We start from the raw sequence: 17,344 nt of genomic DNA on the forward strand, positions 1-17,344 counted from the left end.
GAACATTTTAAACTAAAATGTTTTATAAAAACCTACTTATGTTGAACAAGTGTCCACGCCGGACACATAGTTCTCACATCAATTTATATTAGCTATGAATGGATTAACAAATAAAATAAGGACTGTTAATTGTTAAGGTTTTTCTAAGTGTCACTTTACTAACTTAGGTATTTCAATGTACATACAAATTAATAAATAAAGTAAGACTCAGAAGAAAGAATCGATTTCAGGTTGAATATTTTTGTTAACTATTGACTTCTAGACCATCTTAAAATTTCTTGTGTGTATGGATAGATGCATATAGAAGAGGATAGAGCTTTAACTTACACAGGCTTAACAGAACGGTTTCACTTCCCAAGCCCTGCTTTATTCTTTTACCCTCTAATAACATGTGCTGCACAGAGTCCCTCAGGACATTACACAACCGCAGTATCTCAACAGGATTTCACATTTCCCTCTGACACAATAGGGCAACAATAGGAATGAAGCCAGGACCACTGAACTACTTTCATCTGAGGATGAAACATGATTTTCCCCTCTTTTCTCAGAGTTATTGCTCTCTTGGGTAGTTCTCTCCTGCACAGAACACCATGTCTTATTTCCTTCATAATTCTCTTTGCAAAACAACAACAAAAATAGATTCCAGTCTTCCTAGCTGTGTTGTTTGAAATAATGCAAATCTCCAAGGTTAGGTTAAGATAAGCATCCAAACTTTTAGATGTTTATCTGAAAGATTTCTGAAATATTTGTACTTATGAGGCCTTCCCCCAAGTCCCATAACTTACTCACCCGCCAACAGGCTCCATTTCCATCTATCTATTATGTTGCCTTCTTTCCTGGTGTCCAGTTTTAGCTAACTATGTGACCCAAACCCCTATACAGTTGAGGTGCCCTTTCTGTGGCTCAGTTTCTCAAGTAACAGTTCTTACAGGAATGGAAGGACAGAAACATCATGAATACTTCATATTTCATAAAGACCCTATTGCAACCCAGATCACATGCTCCAGGATGTCTTTATACTTGAACGTGGCAGAACAGAGAAAACCACCAGAGAGGTTGGTGGGTCCTGAATTTATAGTCCTCTACAAAAATGGGGAGAACAACTTAAGTGAGAAAAAACTATACAGCCATACATTGGTACACAGTCTTAAATTCTCAGAGATTATTTCCCGGAGTCCCCTTGCCCCTCCCTATTCAGGGCTCCAGGCTTCAGTTGCATGGCGGTGGGTCTTGGAGCTTCAGTCCCACAGGGGGGTACCGGGGCTCAGGGCTTCTGTCCACAAGAGGCCCCAGGGCTCAGGGCTCTACCCCCACAGGGTTGCCAGAGTTCAGGGTCCTAGCCCCAGGACTTCTGCAGGCTTGAAAATATTTACCAGTGCTCTGCTCCGGATGGTTCCAGCTCAGTTTAAGCCCTGTTGGTACATATACCTAGTCAGCATCCTGTACTTTGGCTCAGAATTCTATATCAATATGTACAACCACTAAGTAACATGTGCATAGCTACATAAGAATAATGATTCTGCACCAAATACCTCTGAATCCACTACAGAAATGTTCAATCCACAAAATTTAAATCTGGATTTTAAATACCCCAAAGTTCTAGGCAATTTAGATCTGAGTTTCTGCATCAAGCGTATTTCTACTTTGGTAAATACCAGTGTATAAAAAACTCCATCCCACTTAATTTTATCAGTGTAACCATATTGCACCATATTTATCTGTATATGGCATATATCAAGTACCTGTCCGTACCTGTACACATAGCTAAAACCATACCTACAAATTACCTATAAACATAGTTATATATTTTTTTCAAAATCTATAGGGGTCTTTCTCATCCTGCAACTTTTTGTGCTGGTTTATGTGGTTTTACTGCTGTGACTATTTGAAAACAAAGAGGCATTTTTTGTGTAGGTTGGGGTGGGCATGGGATGAAATCAAAGATGATGTTTTGGGTAAGGTAGAGAGGAGGGTTAACACTAACATGTCATGTGTGCTTGTAAGAGGAGAAGTGTATATGTAGCATTATCCATACTGGGTTTGAACCACAAAAAGAGGTTTTAGGGTTTGGATCATGGCTAGGTCGGATTAAAAAGAGTGGTGCCATATGACACTGCACAACAAATGGAAATCTACAGCTAATATAATAGCATGATTTTCAAACTGCTTCCTATGCAATGTGCCTACAATGCAATGTACATACTTTAAATGTATATAACTTTATAACTATTTTCCTATCAAGTTTCAAAGGTGAGCCCTAACTCTTCACTTGGCATCTATGGATTTTAACCAGTATTGTTCTGTGGTTATTGTCAGGTATTTTCCCTTTCATTTCTTGATCTATTCCTAGTCAACAGTTGAATACAGTTGTAAAATGGAGACACCATTCAAAAAGCAGATCATTTTCTTTGTATCATTATTTGCATGGCATTGTTTTCTCTAAATTTTACTTTTAACACCACAGCCACCAGGGATTTCACAAGAATCAGTGATAGTTACTGGCACAGATGTTTTCATTTGTTACTAATGGAGTGTTTAACAAGGTTTTAAATGGACAAGATATTGTGCACTCTGTGACAGGACACAGCATGCTACAGTAAGATGAATAAGAGCATTCACTCCGGAGCTAATTCTTCTTACATTATCATTAACACAGTGTCTAAATATGGGCTTTTACAATTTTCTGTGATGTGCTTTACAAAATGCAGGGAAATTATTTAAAATTACCCCCAGCAAATAGCAGTGATTTTCCTTAAACCCACAAAATATAGTCACAAAATTATGTCAAGAACTATTCATGTAGTACTTAACAAAAATAGATACCTACTGAATAATTGAGGCTCTCCATTGAAACTTATCTTGCTAGGGGAATTTAAACATTAGACTAAGAGAGTGGGCCTCTGTGGTGGTATGGACCTACTGTGAGGATCTTATCCTGCTTTGCAGAAAAAAACCTACTCTGTACCAAACCTAAGACAATCTCACCAGCTCCAAGGAAGCCAAGTCTAAGTTAGAAGTAGCAATTGCACCAACTTCCTCCACAAAGCATGGTCCATTTGCAAAAGCAGAGGTATTGAATGCACTGAAGGAAATCTATGCCCTCACCCCCCATCTGCAAAACAAACCAATGCCCCATTTTGGATAGTACTAGCCAGTAAGAAAGGGAATTCATAGTCCCCTAGCCAACTCAGTTTTGTGAACATCTAGATATGAAAGATAACCTCAACTTTTCTTTCTGAAAAAGGTACATTTTCCATTAACTGTCCTGGTAGAAAGTATCAGAGGGGTAGCCGTGTTAGTCTGAATCTGTAAAAAGCAACAGAGGGTCCTGTGGCACCTTTAAGACTAACAGAAGTATTGGGAGCATAAGCTTTCGTGGGTAAGAACCTCACTTCTTCAGATGCAAGTAATGGAAATTTCCAGAGGCAGGTATAAATCAGTATGGAGATAACGAGGTTAGTTCAATCAAATTGCTTTGTCCTGGTAGAGGTAGTCTTGAAAAGACAAATATTGCTAATAAGAAAGGATAATATTGCAGTCCAGGCATTGGACGAAGTTTAAGGAGACGTGAATTCCATTTCCAGACTTCCAGTATGATCATAGATTGTGTGCCTTATCTCCCTGTGCCTCTGGTACTTATTGGGGAATGGCGAGACAAGTATTTCTTTACCTCAGAGGGTGCTGGAAGGGTTACTTTCATTACAGTTTATGTAGTCCTCAAATGCTATTATGATGGCATTATATGAGTTCCTAAACACACAGGATTGAAAAATCACTGTGATATTTCCTAAAGATCATGGGTTATTTCTAGTCTACACTACAACTGTGAAGTAGTGGCCACGGGGCCATGTGAAACAGGCCCCTTAACTCTGGAGGGAATAAAACTCTGGTAGTATAATTTGAGGGCCCAAATGGAAAACCTTGCCTAAATTTGAAATTTGAAACTTGAAGCATCGCTCCTATAGAAAAAAGGTTTAACACATTTTTATGAAGAGCTTGACCCCCAAGAGGGTTTTTTGGAGTAAAGAACGTGGTATTCTGAAGCAGTCATTTTGAGAATTATGGATGCTTTTATATATCATGTCAAATTACCTTCATGATTTTTTTGAAAACAGTCAAAGTAATGACTCTCCTTTAACACGTGTATAATTAAACAGTGATTATACGATTTCATTATGGCAAATTTACTTCAAATATGTTTTCTGCTTCTTGTTTTGTTTCTATGTTTAATTTATGATCTGCTTACACAATGTAATTTCTAAAAAAATAGCTTTTTTCAATATGGTTTACAGCTATAAAACATGGACAAAGGGTGCTTTTATTTTATCCAGATACAATTTAACAAGACAAATTATGTACTAATGAAAATGGTTAACATCCTAATGTGTTTCATTATAGCAGATTGTGAAAATAGCTGGGACCTCCATCTTGAGATGTTTGGAGAAATTATACAACTAATTTTTTTCCCTTTGACCACACCAGCTATGTCACTGAATACCTGTATCCATCAGTAATATGAGCTTCTGCCAAAGTTCATGAGAAATCATGCTGTGCCTCAGGCTAGAAATAAACAGCAAGTCTGAGCAGACATGGCACTTGAATACACAGTAAACTGTGACAGTAAAATAAAAGGTGGCGGAGGGATATAGTGGGTTTCACTTTGAAACCAGGAGCCTTGGCTAGATGGTTCATCACTGCTCATGAGCATTCAGCTATCACAAATTCCATGAAGGTAATGTATAATACGATAGACTCAGATGTTTCACAAAGAAAACACAAGAAGGGTGAACCATGTCACCTGCAACATGATGAAGGAGATTTAAATAAGGTTGTTCATGTCATCACCAACTCCATGACAAACCTATTTCATTTGAATGCTGACTTGATAGCACTCACCAACATTGCTGCTAGCATTGCTGCACCCAAAGAGGTTGCTTCTTACTGTGAATGATACAGGAATCAAACCAATAAAACAGCTTGTGGAAAACAGATTAAATTCAAATACACTGTATTCTTTGAAGCACCAAACAAGTTCAGCATACAGACATTTGTCTCTGTAAGCAAGAAGATCAAGTTAGTAGTGATAAGACAGTGATGATCTATTGCAAACCCCAGGAGTTTAGCCATCTTGTGGTAGCTGCACAAACAAGAGAGACTGACCTGAAGGCAGTTTTCACACATGAGCTTTCCACAGTTCCATGTGCTCTAGCACGCACTCAGATGGTACCCTGAACAAAACTGCAAAAAATAAGCTACTGTGTGAATTTGAAAAAGAAACTCAGTCACTGAATCAACTGCCAGCATCCAACATGCCCACAGGTTGGCTAGTGAATGGCATGGCTGTTATATGAATGGTCACATACAAGGAGGGGCACCTATTTTTTCAGAACTTTTTGAACTGCACTAGGAAAAGCGTGCCAGCCTCTACAGGGTTCTGAAAGCTGCAAAAGAGAAGATATCATCTTTGATCAATATGATGTCAAAGATTCAATTAAAGTTTTTGAGTGTAAGTGAAGGCAATCCTCACAAAGCAATGAAATCAGAATCCAAAACACCCATCCCAATGCAGCAGAGTACTTTCATTGGAAATCCCAAGAAGGTAAATCACATCTGGTAATTCTTTTGTCATAATCATAATGTGATTTGGCAGAAAATTTACTTGGCTCAGTTCAGAAAATGGCTATTGCAGGTGAATCAAGGATGATCACATGACCACTTCAGATGGAGTTGTAGAGCAAGAAAATCTATTCTCATCACACAAAGAAGCATATACTTGGCTTCTGCTTCATGTTGCACATGCTTCACAAGACTACTCTCATGTAGTTGTGTGGACATGTGGTCTCCAGACACTGATGTCACAGTTCTCTGTGTACATTTTATTCACAAGTTGGAAACAAGAGCTTTGGTTTCATACTGGTATAAAAGTTCAAAAAAGATTCATACCAACCCAAACCATAACAGCTGGAGTTGGCCAATAATTACATAAAAAGCATGGAAGTTTGTCAGAAAGAATCTACACAAAAGACTTGCCAATGTTGGTGATATGGTGGATATGCCTTCTTCACCGTTGAAATCAGTAGAACTTCTGATAACCCTTCTCACGGGCTAACTCAGCAGATGTAAATGGGATGTGACATAAGCTTTTTCTGTCACAAGTAGACCTGGAATGAGGCCCTCCCCCAAACTTATGACAGTCTTCTGCAACATACCCGGCATGCAAATTACCAGATCCCTTTCTGGAATCAAACCATGGAGGCTCATCCTGACATGCCTTGCGTAACAGGAAATGGCTGGCATCACAACATAGATGGACATATTTCTCCAACACTAATGAGACAGACATTTGCCCCTGAAGCACTCTTGGAACTCAGTACATGGGGGAGTAAAAAAACCAAGTGTGAGCACAGCTACAGTTATTCAAGACAGAGCATGGCATGCACGCAGGCTTGCTATGGACTGATGGTGAGGACTGTTACACTCCTCGAAGTTGCCAGTATGGATCCAAATCAGACTGAGAAAACAGATTGTTAAGACACACACATGTAGCATATGGCAAATATACTGAAAATGGCTACACACACACACACGTATATACCGTCATATTGTCCTTCACTGAGAGGGAGTCCATTGGCTATTAGGGTCTTGCTAGCATCGTGGTGTGCAGTAGTAGACTTAGCTTCTATTATAATGAATATGTTATTTAAAACTTTGGGGTGAATGAATAAACTGTATGTTTCTCAGTACAAAGCCCAAGGCTAACATTCTCTAAGTAATGGAACCTTGTTAATAATTTGTATCAAAGTAACTGTTTGTATGAGTAGAATTTGTTTTTGTCTTTTAAAATAAATCAGTGTCAATTTGTGTGAAAAAGCTTTTGAATGACAAATTTCTTTTTGACTTTTACAATAAATTGTTTAAATCCCATTTTATTGCTTATTTTTTTCTTTCAAACATGTCTTGACAACTTAAGTACATTTTTGTGGCCTTTTCACTTGTGCAAAGGATGTTTTGACATGGCTACAAATACTTTGCATTGGCATATCTTGCTACCAGTTTGCAACACCACATCCACCCTAGGTAAGTATGTAAAGGACACTTCTATCATAGTAATGTAGTTATTATTCTCTGTATGGGGGTGTGCTACATCACCAAAAGTTTCCAGCCTGGGCCCACAGACTAGTATATTTATATTACTAAATATTTATATTGCACAAGTGGCATCCTTTACAAACCTCTGATTCAGGGCATACATTTCCAATGCTGCACAATATTTCAGGGTTTAGTCTGATGTTCTGATTCAAATTTAAAGGGCATATATGTCCTTGTCATGAAAGAGCTGTGATGTACTAACACAATTACATGTGGCAAATTGTATAGAACCATCCAAGGAAAATGATGGGTTGCAGCCCTTGATGCCCCATAATAGCTATGAGGCACAAATAAAGCACCTTTGAAAGGATACAGGATTATGTATCCTCATATGTATGAGTTTGAACTAGTGGGTAAAAGAAGACAAGAAACATTGAGAAGTATTCGAAGATGGTTTCCAATGCTGCATGATATTCCAAGATACTCCTTCTCTGTGCATTAAGTGGGATTTAGGAGCACAAACTGTAATCACTCTCAATGGAATTTGTGCTTCTAAATCCATTAGGTGCTGTTGAAAATTCCTCCCTAAACACATGCGACTTGATCACTGGCTTATGTTTCAAATGCCAGTCAATGTGATATTTCAAGAAAGCAGGCACATACTGGTTAGCTTGGGGGTGAGGGGGGAAACAATATTGCAAAAGTGGTATTATTGTATAGTTAATTATAGGTTTAGTTTCTTGCTATGATTGTACAAGCAATTTAGTTCTCTTTCTCGATTTCTTGTGCTTTCTGTCATTCTAATATTCTGTGTGAGAATCTGTGCTGTAGGAAGATAAATATCAGTGACTAACTATCACAGCATCTTAACTGGGGAAAATAAATGCTACAGATTTGTAGTTAGACAATATCCAGCAACAGAAAAGCTATATATTTCACAGAAGAAACTAGTGAGTGCTAATAAAAATCCATGGGTTCATCTAAACGCCTGTCACAGTTATTCAGTGTTGCCAACTCTCATAATTTTATTTGGAGTCTTATATTTGGTGGTTTTCTTAAAGCCCCAGCTGTTGAAATTATTAGATTGCATGAGAATCTCAGCTTTAATTAAAAAAGGAAGTAAGTTTCTAGCCCTCATAATTGCAGATAAAAGCTTGAAAACATGCAGTCTCAGAAACAAGACAGCAAATGTTTATTTTTAAATCTCCTGATTTTTAAGCCAATGTCATGATTTTATGGGGCTGATTCATGATTTTTGAACCCTTAGCAACACTGGCATTGCACATCTAGAATTATAAATGGAAGCTCATTTAAATTACATTGCACCATTGCAAAACCTAAAGTTGCACATGAGAAATTAAATAAATACCCACCAAGTGTATACAGCTGGGTGTAACTTTGCCAGATAATTAAAGCACACACCTGTCTCTCAATACCTGGATAATATGGGCCAGACTGTGACTCACCTTTGCAATCAGCCACAACTGCTGTCTCTCCTTCATGTATCAGTTAGGGTGCACACATCTCTCCAAAGCGGGCAGAGAAGGTCAGAGAAAGGGAACCTCCACCCCACCACAACCAGCTACCTGGCCCTAAGGCCCTGAACCAGCAAAGTACTTATGTACACGCTTAGGCATAGGAGTAGTCCCTTTGATGTCAATGGGACTACTAACACACTCAAATATGTTCTTAAATATTTTCCTAGATTGGGGCCTAAACGTTCATCCCCTTCCCAGTCCACCACCAAATTCCTCCTCGAGTTCTGTGCCTCCTGAAGGATACATTTTGATCCTATGTGCGTTCCACCAATTAATAGGGTTTCCAAAAGTTAAAGAGATAATCTCATTTAGATAAGAACGTAGCCTAATGGGAAAAATGAATGAGAACTAAAAATAAACCTCATCCACAACACTTAAATACACAAATACTTCCTGTATCTAGTTGCAGATTAAAATACAAATCCAGTGTATGTTATCTCTACTTGCATAAACACAAACATGTCGGAACTTGAACATTTGTTTCAAGCTGCGTCCTTTAAGCATGCTGAAAAATAGGTTGACAAAGTTCTCTGAGAGAGATGGTTTGGTATAAAATGTGGTTGACAAAGTTCTCTGAGAGAGATGGTTTGGTATAAAATGTGAACAAAATGTCATTAAGGGACAAAAAACAGCCCTCACTTTTGTGGCTGCAAAGGGGTCCAGAGCAGTGGAAGTGATGCAGCTCCCCTATATAAGGGGATGTGGGGAAACACTGTAGCTGAGGGGTATGGTAAAAGATGTGTGTACCAGGGACCAGTGAGGTGTTTATCTCCACAGAAGCCCCCTGTGCACTAACACACAAGGAGGCAGGAAGGGGCCTGGCAAGGAGAAGACAAGAGAGAGGTGGGGCTGATTATTGGAGAGCTTGGGAGGAGCACATGTGTAGATAATAGTCTAATAGATATTTATGTTGGTCTCTATCAGATTTCTTTGGGATATTATCTTGTGTTTAGTTAACCTACCAGAGAGATATGAAGAGCTGGTTGCCAATGTGGAAATAGTTTTCTGGTTTAGGTACTGAACGGGATGTAGATGAGGTAGAGAGCGTATCTCAAGAACGGTCTTGTTTGAGGCATTTTTGAGGATTCACCACGATTAGTCGGTGCCTGTGTGGTAACTAAGGTCATTTGATAAACAATTAAGATGTAAAAGAGCATTGAAAATAGTAATAATTATCTCTCTCTAGAAAACATACTTCAAATCCTTGTTAATCCCTAGGAGCTCACGAATCCAGGCTCCCCATTGTTAGTGCTATTATACTGGCATTAGTGTGCTACATTAAGAAATCCCAGTTCTCAACTCCAAGGGATTAATATTAGCTACAAAAGATGCATAAATACCCAGAGATAAATTAGAATGATTTAAATGGTTGGAGGGAGGGGAAGCAAAAGATCTTTCAATTTAAAGGAAGTCCGAGGTGCAATGAAGCTTATACATGAACAAAGTAATTTTAAAAGGCCAGTTAGGACTCAATGTTTTGCAAAGATGGTAGAGCGCAAAGCTTCCTTACTTGCAAAATGCAGTTGTGGTTTCTTTTAAAAAGAGTTTATCATATTGGCTGTTCCACTCTGGCAGCTTAACATGGGCAACCACAAATAGTTAAGTGACCTTGATTATGAATAAGTGACAGACATGTGGAAGACAATTATGAGGGAAATTAGAGAATGTATCCTTTTAATCAAACCTGACATGACTTCTAACTAAATCCTTACAAGAAATGGCAGGATAATTTCCAACCCCTCCCGCCCCCCTTCAACTGTTCATGAGAGGATTTTCAATCCCAGCAGGCGTGTAAAAAATATCCAGTTCCTAGGAGTTTTCCTCTTTAGCATCGTGGAATAGTTTCATAGGATCGTGTCAGGATGCAAACATACAACTCCTATTTATATCCATGAGAGCTGCATGGCTAAATCTTTGCAAAAAGAACCTTTCATTGGTAATAAACACAACTACCTAGAAATATACCATTGTTTGCCTTCCCCCCACATTTTAATCTCCACAATTGTGCAATGTATTTCAAATATGCCGTACACCCAGGAGTACTTCTTGATTTAACATTGTGGGCCATATGTTTCCCTAGGTCTGTGCATTCAACTTCCATACACATCAAACCATCTGTGGGAGAAGCATGTATGGAAATAGGTCAGCATATGGTCCTTAATGTGCCCAGCATAGTCACAGGGCTTAATCCAACCCTTTATGAAGTTACTGCATAATTGATTAGGCCCTATGCATTTGCTAGACACATTAAAGACCATATGCTGCCCTGTGTTTTACATGCTGACATGGTCAGGGATGCTAATGACACTTAGTAATCACTTATCAAGAACAGAGAGAGGCGCACCTACTTAAGCCTGTGTTGGAGAGGTTAGACTCTGCAGTGTTCATTTTACAGCATACCACCAATATAGCCGCTGGTGAAATATCTACTTCTCTCATTTATGTGATAAGAGGGCAAGTCCCATTTAGGAGTTTACTTGACTAAGAAATGTAGCTAGATTCAAAGTGTTTTTTTCATTAACAGTCTCAAAAGGCCTGTATCCAAAGCCCATTGAACTCTTGAATGGCTTTTGGATCAGGCCCCAAATGCAATTTCACAACATGAAGATCCCAGAATGAACATGTTTCCCAACATAAGGACATTTCCTAGTATAGATAAAGCCAGTGTGAGGAAGCATGGCAGAATCTGGCCCTCCTGGTTCTTAAACCATTATGTGATGCCATAGAGCAATGTTTCCCAAACTTGGGACCCCACTTGTGTAGGGAAAGCCCCTGGCGGGCTGGGCCGGTTTGTTTACCTGCTCCATCTGCAGGTTCGGACGATCGCGGCTCCCACTGGCCGCGGTTCGCTGCTCCAGGCCAATGGGAGCTGCTGGAAGTGGCGCGGGGCAAGGGACTACTGGCCACAGCTTCCAGCAGCTCCCATTGGCCTGGAGCAGTGAACCGCGGCCACTGGGAGCCGCGATCAGACGAATCTGCGGATGAGGCAGGTAAACAAACCAGCCCGGTCCACCAGGGGCTTTCCCTGCATAAGCAGCGTCCCAAGTTTGGGAAACACTGTCATAGAGGAATAGAACTAAGATTGCTTCAGGAAACATAACTTTCATTTTCTACATTAGTTAGTTCAGCATTTCAAAATTGATGTCTGTTTAATTAACATGTGCACATACTGCAGAAGCAGCCTGGAAAACTATACATGTATCTACAGTCTATTTATTTATTCCATTTTTCAATAAAAAAGTTGTAATTTTCTAGCCTGTGAATAAGATAACGTGTCTCTGAGCCATCACTCAATCACTGCACTAGTGATAGCTAATCCATTGCTTTCAAAATGATTTGGGATGCTTTGAATATTAAAGGTGTTTTAAAACATGTATGCACTATTCTGGCAATTCTTTTAATAAGAACCTGTTCTAGGCTTTACAGAACATACAATAACCACACATCCCTGTTTTAACCACCAGGTGGCACACTTTATGGTGACAATGTATTGAGAAATCTGATATCAGGCTGAAGTGTGCTATACTGTATGATGCTTATTTGTTATGATGGCACAGAAAGTAAACTAAAGAACTAGTAAGTGGGCTATTGCTTACAGTGTCATTTGGATGAAAATGAAAATGTCAGCTATATGTATGTATCACCACAGAAAAAAACTTGTCCAAGCAATGCTGAAGAGACAACTCTTCAACTAATAATGAGATCTGAAGGAAGCCTTTTAATACCAAGCAAATGATTCACCTACTAGCATTTGCCTTATGCTTAAAAGAATGCATTATCAGAGAGATGATTTGTTTACAGACACATGCATTCCAATGTCATTATCCTTCTTCACTAAGGAAATAAAGAAAGAATGGGCTACTTTTGCATTTCCTTAGAGTTTCAGAACATGCCTCTCCATTCCAGTCTCCTCTTCTTTTGTCTTTTTATTCTTGTCCTGTACCTTGCATTAAAAGTACCAACAGCTGCAGAGTCTCAGTATATTCCAAAGACTTGAGCCACAATGTTTGAGGGTACTTCCATCCATGGTTTTAGTTCAAGCCCTGCTCTAATTCAACCATGTCTTTTTTGATATTACAAATGATGTGTTCACACAGTTTTGGGTTTATTATGCATCTTTCCAATTCAATATGACCAGAATCATTCAAGTATTATCTTTCTAATTCAACTATACAATACTTATTCCGGCTGGTGCCATCAACAAATGCCTAATCATTCAAAAAGACGTGGGTTAACTCTTTTCTTTTTCCTGACAGAACACCTAAGCTCTCCAGACCCACAAGTTTAAATCCCAATAGGTTGACTCAGCCCTTCATCTTTCTGAATTAGAAGTACTAAGTTCCATGCAGTTTACTGAGGGCCAAAGTGTGCCTTTGTCAAGCTCCACTGTATAAACTGCATATGGTACTTCAGTGTTCCCAGCTCACTCTCCAGCCCAGTGCAAGGGGGAAGAACCATGACCTTGCATCGTCCTTGCCCCATCTGTTGATGTGACTGCAAATGTGACTTGACCTGGTATGTGCCATGCAATAGATGGGGTGAACAAAAGTTCATTTTCACCTGCCTCTACACACCCATGGAAGGGCCTGTCTCAACCAGCTCTCTGTGGCAGTATTTACAATGATACCTAAAAAGCGCAGGTCTTAGATATTGTGCATGGATATTGAGGATCTCATGTCTGTTTTCACAAGACTGAACTTTTCCTTGGCTCAAAATGTCCCATAAATCCACTGTTGTGCAGTGTGCTAGGTATTGGTCACTTCCTGCCTCTATCCAAGAGACCAGATAGCATTTCAATGACACTATGTCTATGTGGACCCCAATCCTGAAGTCCTTTCTCAGGGATAAGTTTATTGATTTAATTATGGGTGGGGGAGGCAATTGCCTGAATAAGGACTGAATCCTGAAACTTTCGGTTTTAGACCCATGAACTGTAAATGGTGTTGGAATAGTAGAGACAAAAGGCTATTGCTTAGTTACCCATTCTGCCCTTGCCCGCATGACATTAGATTCAAATCATGACTTTCTTTTATCTTTTCTGGCTTAATGTACATAGTTATGAAACTTACCAACTTGAAACATCCCCTCAGAGCTAGACCCAACATTGTGGCATGCTGCCGCAGCGTCGAGGAAAAGACCTTGCCTACTCCAGCTGTAGAGGCAACTTGCTGCAGTGGTTAAGCCATTAAAAAAAAGCCATCCCTTCATTTGTCCCAAACAAAGAAAACACAAAGTCTCTGCCCCAGTCTCAATCTGGGCCCAGCTCCTGCTTCTCAAGGGGGTCTGTCTTCTCTCCTCCGATTCAAGCACTCTTATGCCCACCCTCTGGGCTTAGCTTTTCCCTTCCCAGACTCCTCTTTATCTCTTCGCTCACGCTCTTCTAGCCTCCTTGGGTTGTTCCCTGATCTTTCCCGAGCAGTCACTCCCTTGCCTATCTCATTGGAGTCTTCCACAAGCCTTTGCCTGCCTTGTGCTCTCCTCTGGCTCCTCACAGCCTGCTGCCTTCCTCTCCAGCCTGCCTTCCACTGCTGGGCTTCCTTCCTGATTAGACAACCCCCAGATTAGGAAAAGGGTGTGGGGCTAACCAAACAGGGCTGACTGGCCCAAGACCTCCTGCCCCTTAAAAGCCCTGCCGTGGTACACATATATTTTCTACTTTCACATCTGCCAATGCTATGCTGCACCTCTCATTCGGTCACTTGACACTGGGACCTCAGGATCTTAATACATAAGCCTTTACTGCATATGTTAGCTTAGGCTGTAGTAGGTTCATCCATTTCTTATCTGTGGCCCAGCCCCCACGAGCAGGAACTAGAGCACCACACTGAGTGGGTTAAACTAGCAATATATAAATGTAGCAATTCAAAAACACTATAATTATTTATATCCAGAATCAGAACATTCGCCCAATGCAGGAAATCTCTAAAATAAATGGACTGAGGTCTGGTAACAGAGTTCAGAAAATGGCAACTGATTTTTTTTTGCATATTGCAGTTCATGTTTCCCTCAACCATTACTTGTACAGAAGCTTCAGGCTTCCTGCAGACATCACCCTTGACTTGACAATCATTAAAAAAATTAAAAGCATCTCTTTTATTGATGGCCCTCATCTTTTACTATATCAATATAATGCATTGCTTTGACACTTGATCCTTACAGACAACTACCCATTATTACACTGATTAAATGGGAGTGAATTATTAATAGCTTTTAATGGGATGGACATCCAAAAAAAACCCCACAGACTATGTAATTGTGTTCTGAAAGACTGTGTAAATGTTACACTGCTCTACAGCCAAAATGCTTCTGAAATAAATCTAGTCAAACTTTACTAATTCTGGGTCACTGAGAACGAAAATGATGCTTAAAATTGTTGATTGGCTCTAGTTTTCAAGATATGCTATTGGGTCAGTATATACGACCCTTGACTTGGGAATGGCGGAAGATAAGTGAGTTATAAAGGGAAGGGATCTCAATTTAAACCAGAAATGACTAAAATACATCTTTGACTGGATCTATGAATAAATCTATGACTGGGTTTGGACAATACTTGCTTTTTAAGCAAAACAATGAATGATGCAATCTGAAGCTGATATTGCGTCATACATGATATGAATTGCATCATGTTATTCCTAGAAGTCATGGATGATGCAATCACAACGAAGCTGACATCACTCTGCTGAACAAATTGCCCTATATCAGCTCTAGAAATCATACAGTGTCGTGCTCTCTTATTTGTCAGTGTTTGATTTCGCAAAGGGTCACATTTCTGTTTAGCCAAAGTGAGCAGAGATGCCTCGTACTTGTGTGAACAGTGCAGATAACTTCTGCTATGTTTGTGGTGAAGTGATTTTTGCATCACAAAAGCACAGTATAACCACTATGGTTAAGAAAGCCTATCACCTTTATTTTGGCTGCAAGATTGGAGATCAGGACAAGAGGTGGGCCCCACACATATGCTGCAACATTTGTGCAACAAATCTTTGCCAGTGGTTGAACAGGAAAAGGAAATCTATGCCTTTTGCAGTGCCAATGATTTGGAGAGAGCCAACAGATCATACCAGCAATTGTTACTTCTGCATGGTGCCTCCAGTTGGGAAAGGTGTGTCAAAGAAGAAAAAGTGGACTGTGCATTTTCCAAACATTCCATCAGCTATACTCCCAGTACCCCACGGAGTAGGACTGCCGGTTCCTGATGCACCAGAATCATTCTCACTTGAGTCAGATGAGGAAGAGGAAGAGGATGAAACTTCTGGTCCTGACAGTCATTGGAGCCTGGGAGGAAAAGTGTTCAGCATCCACCACTTGTTGAATCAAGGAAGATTTTGTTACCACCGTTACACATCAAGCTGGGTCTGATGAAGAACTTTGTCAAGGCCATTGACAAAACATAAGCAGCTTTCAAGTACCTCCGTGGAAAATTTCCAAGGTTAAGTGAAGCTAAGATAAAGGAAGGTGTCTTTGTTGGTCCTCAGATTTGTGAACTTCTTCGAGATGATGCATTTGACCATGCACTGCGTGGCAAGGAAAAGACGGCATGGAAAGCCTTCCAGTTAGTGGCAATAAATTTTCTCGGAAACAACAAGGCAGACAACTACAGGTTGTTGGTGGAAAATCTCCTCAAGGCATACAAAAGCCTTGGTTGCAACATGTCACTAAAGATACATTTTTTGCACTCGCATCAAGATTTTTTTCCACCGAACTGCGGAGCAGTGAGCGATGAGCACGGCGAGCGATTTCACCAGGACATTGCAACGATGGAGAAACGCTATCAGGGCAAATGGAGCCCATCAATGCTTGCAGACTATTGCTGGACAGTGACAAGAGATGCTCCATTTAATGAATACAAGAGACAAGCCAAGAAGCGCCGAGTAGACACTGAATAGGACTAAACTATGTACATAATAGTTTTTTGCCTCGTTTCATAATAAATTTTATTTATATAACCCTTTTGCTGATTTTTAAAGTGTTACATAAACAGGACAGGTGAAATATTATCATGTAAAGCAATCATAAACACATGAAAAGACCTAGGTTTACAATTTATGATTAAAACTACTATCTACACAATATGCATAGACATAAAATGTGAAAACTTAAATATCTTAGAAACAGTAGCCAATCAGTTGCTTTAATTGTTATATTTGAATTCAGCACATCAAAATACATAATAAATAGCACATTTTATCTCTGAAGCAGACGACTTCTCAAAAATTGTAGACCAGTGTTATTGCATGTGATGGAACAAGAATTATAGAACATAACAATGTTAGGTGCCACAAGACTAATAATACTTGAGGCAATTATTTTGTGTGCACATATTGGGCTAAATTCTTTGCAGATGTAAATGGGTGCAATGCTATTGCACCTGTATACAGATTTTTTTCCCCTGCATACAGAAAATTTAGCCCATATCTTTTTTAAAAAAACTAAAAATCCTTCTTTTTCTGTGTTATATCTTTTCTTTGTTTCTTATAAATGGTTAGTTTCGAGGTTAGTGAATTACTTGTTATATATCTTCTTTATTTGGTACTTGTTACACAGAGATCCTAATTAAAAAGGGAACATTTGTCCGCAGATACCCACATAGGTGCCACAGGACCCTCTGTTGCTTTTTACAGATTCAGACTAACACGGCTACCCCTCTGATACTTGACACGGTTATTTCCTATCTTAATTATATAGGCATACTTTTTATCTAAAACACTACTGAGCAG

The sequence above is a fragment of the Chrysemys picta genome, chromosome 2 (assembly GCF_011386835.1).
Source record: "Chrysemys picta bellii isolate R12L10 chromosome 2, ASM1138683v2, whole genome shotgun sequence".
Lineage (NCBI taxonomy): Eukaryota > Metazoa > Chordata > Testudines > Emydidae > Chrysemys > Chrysemys picta.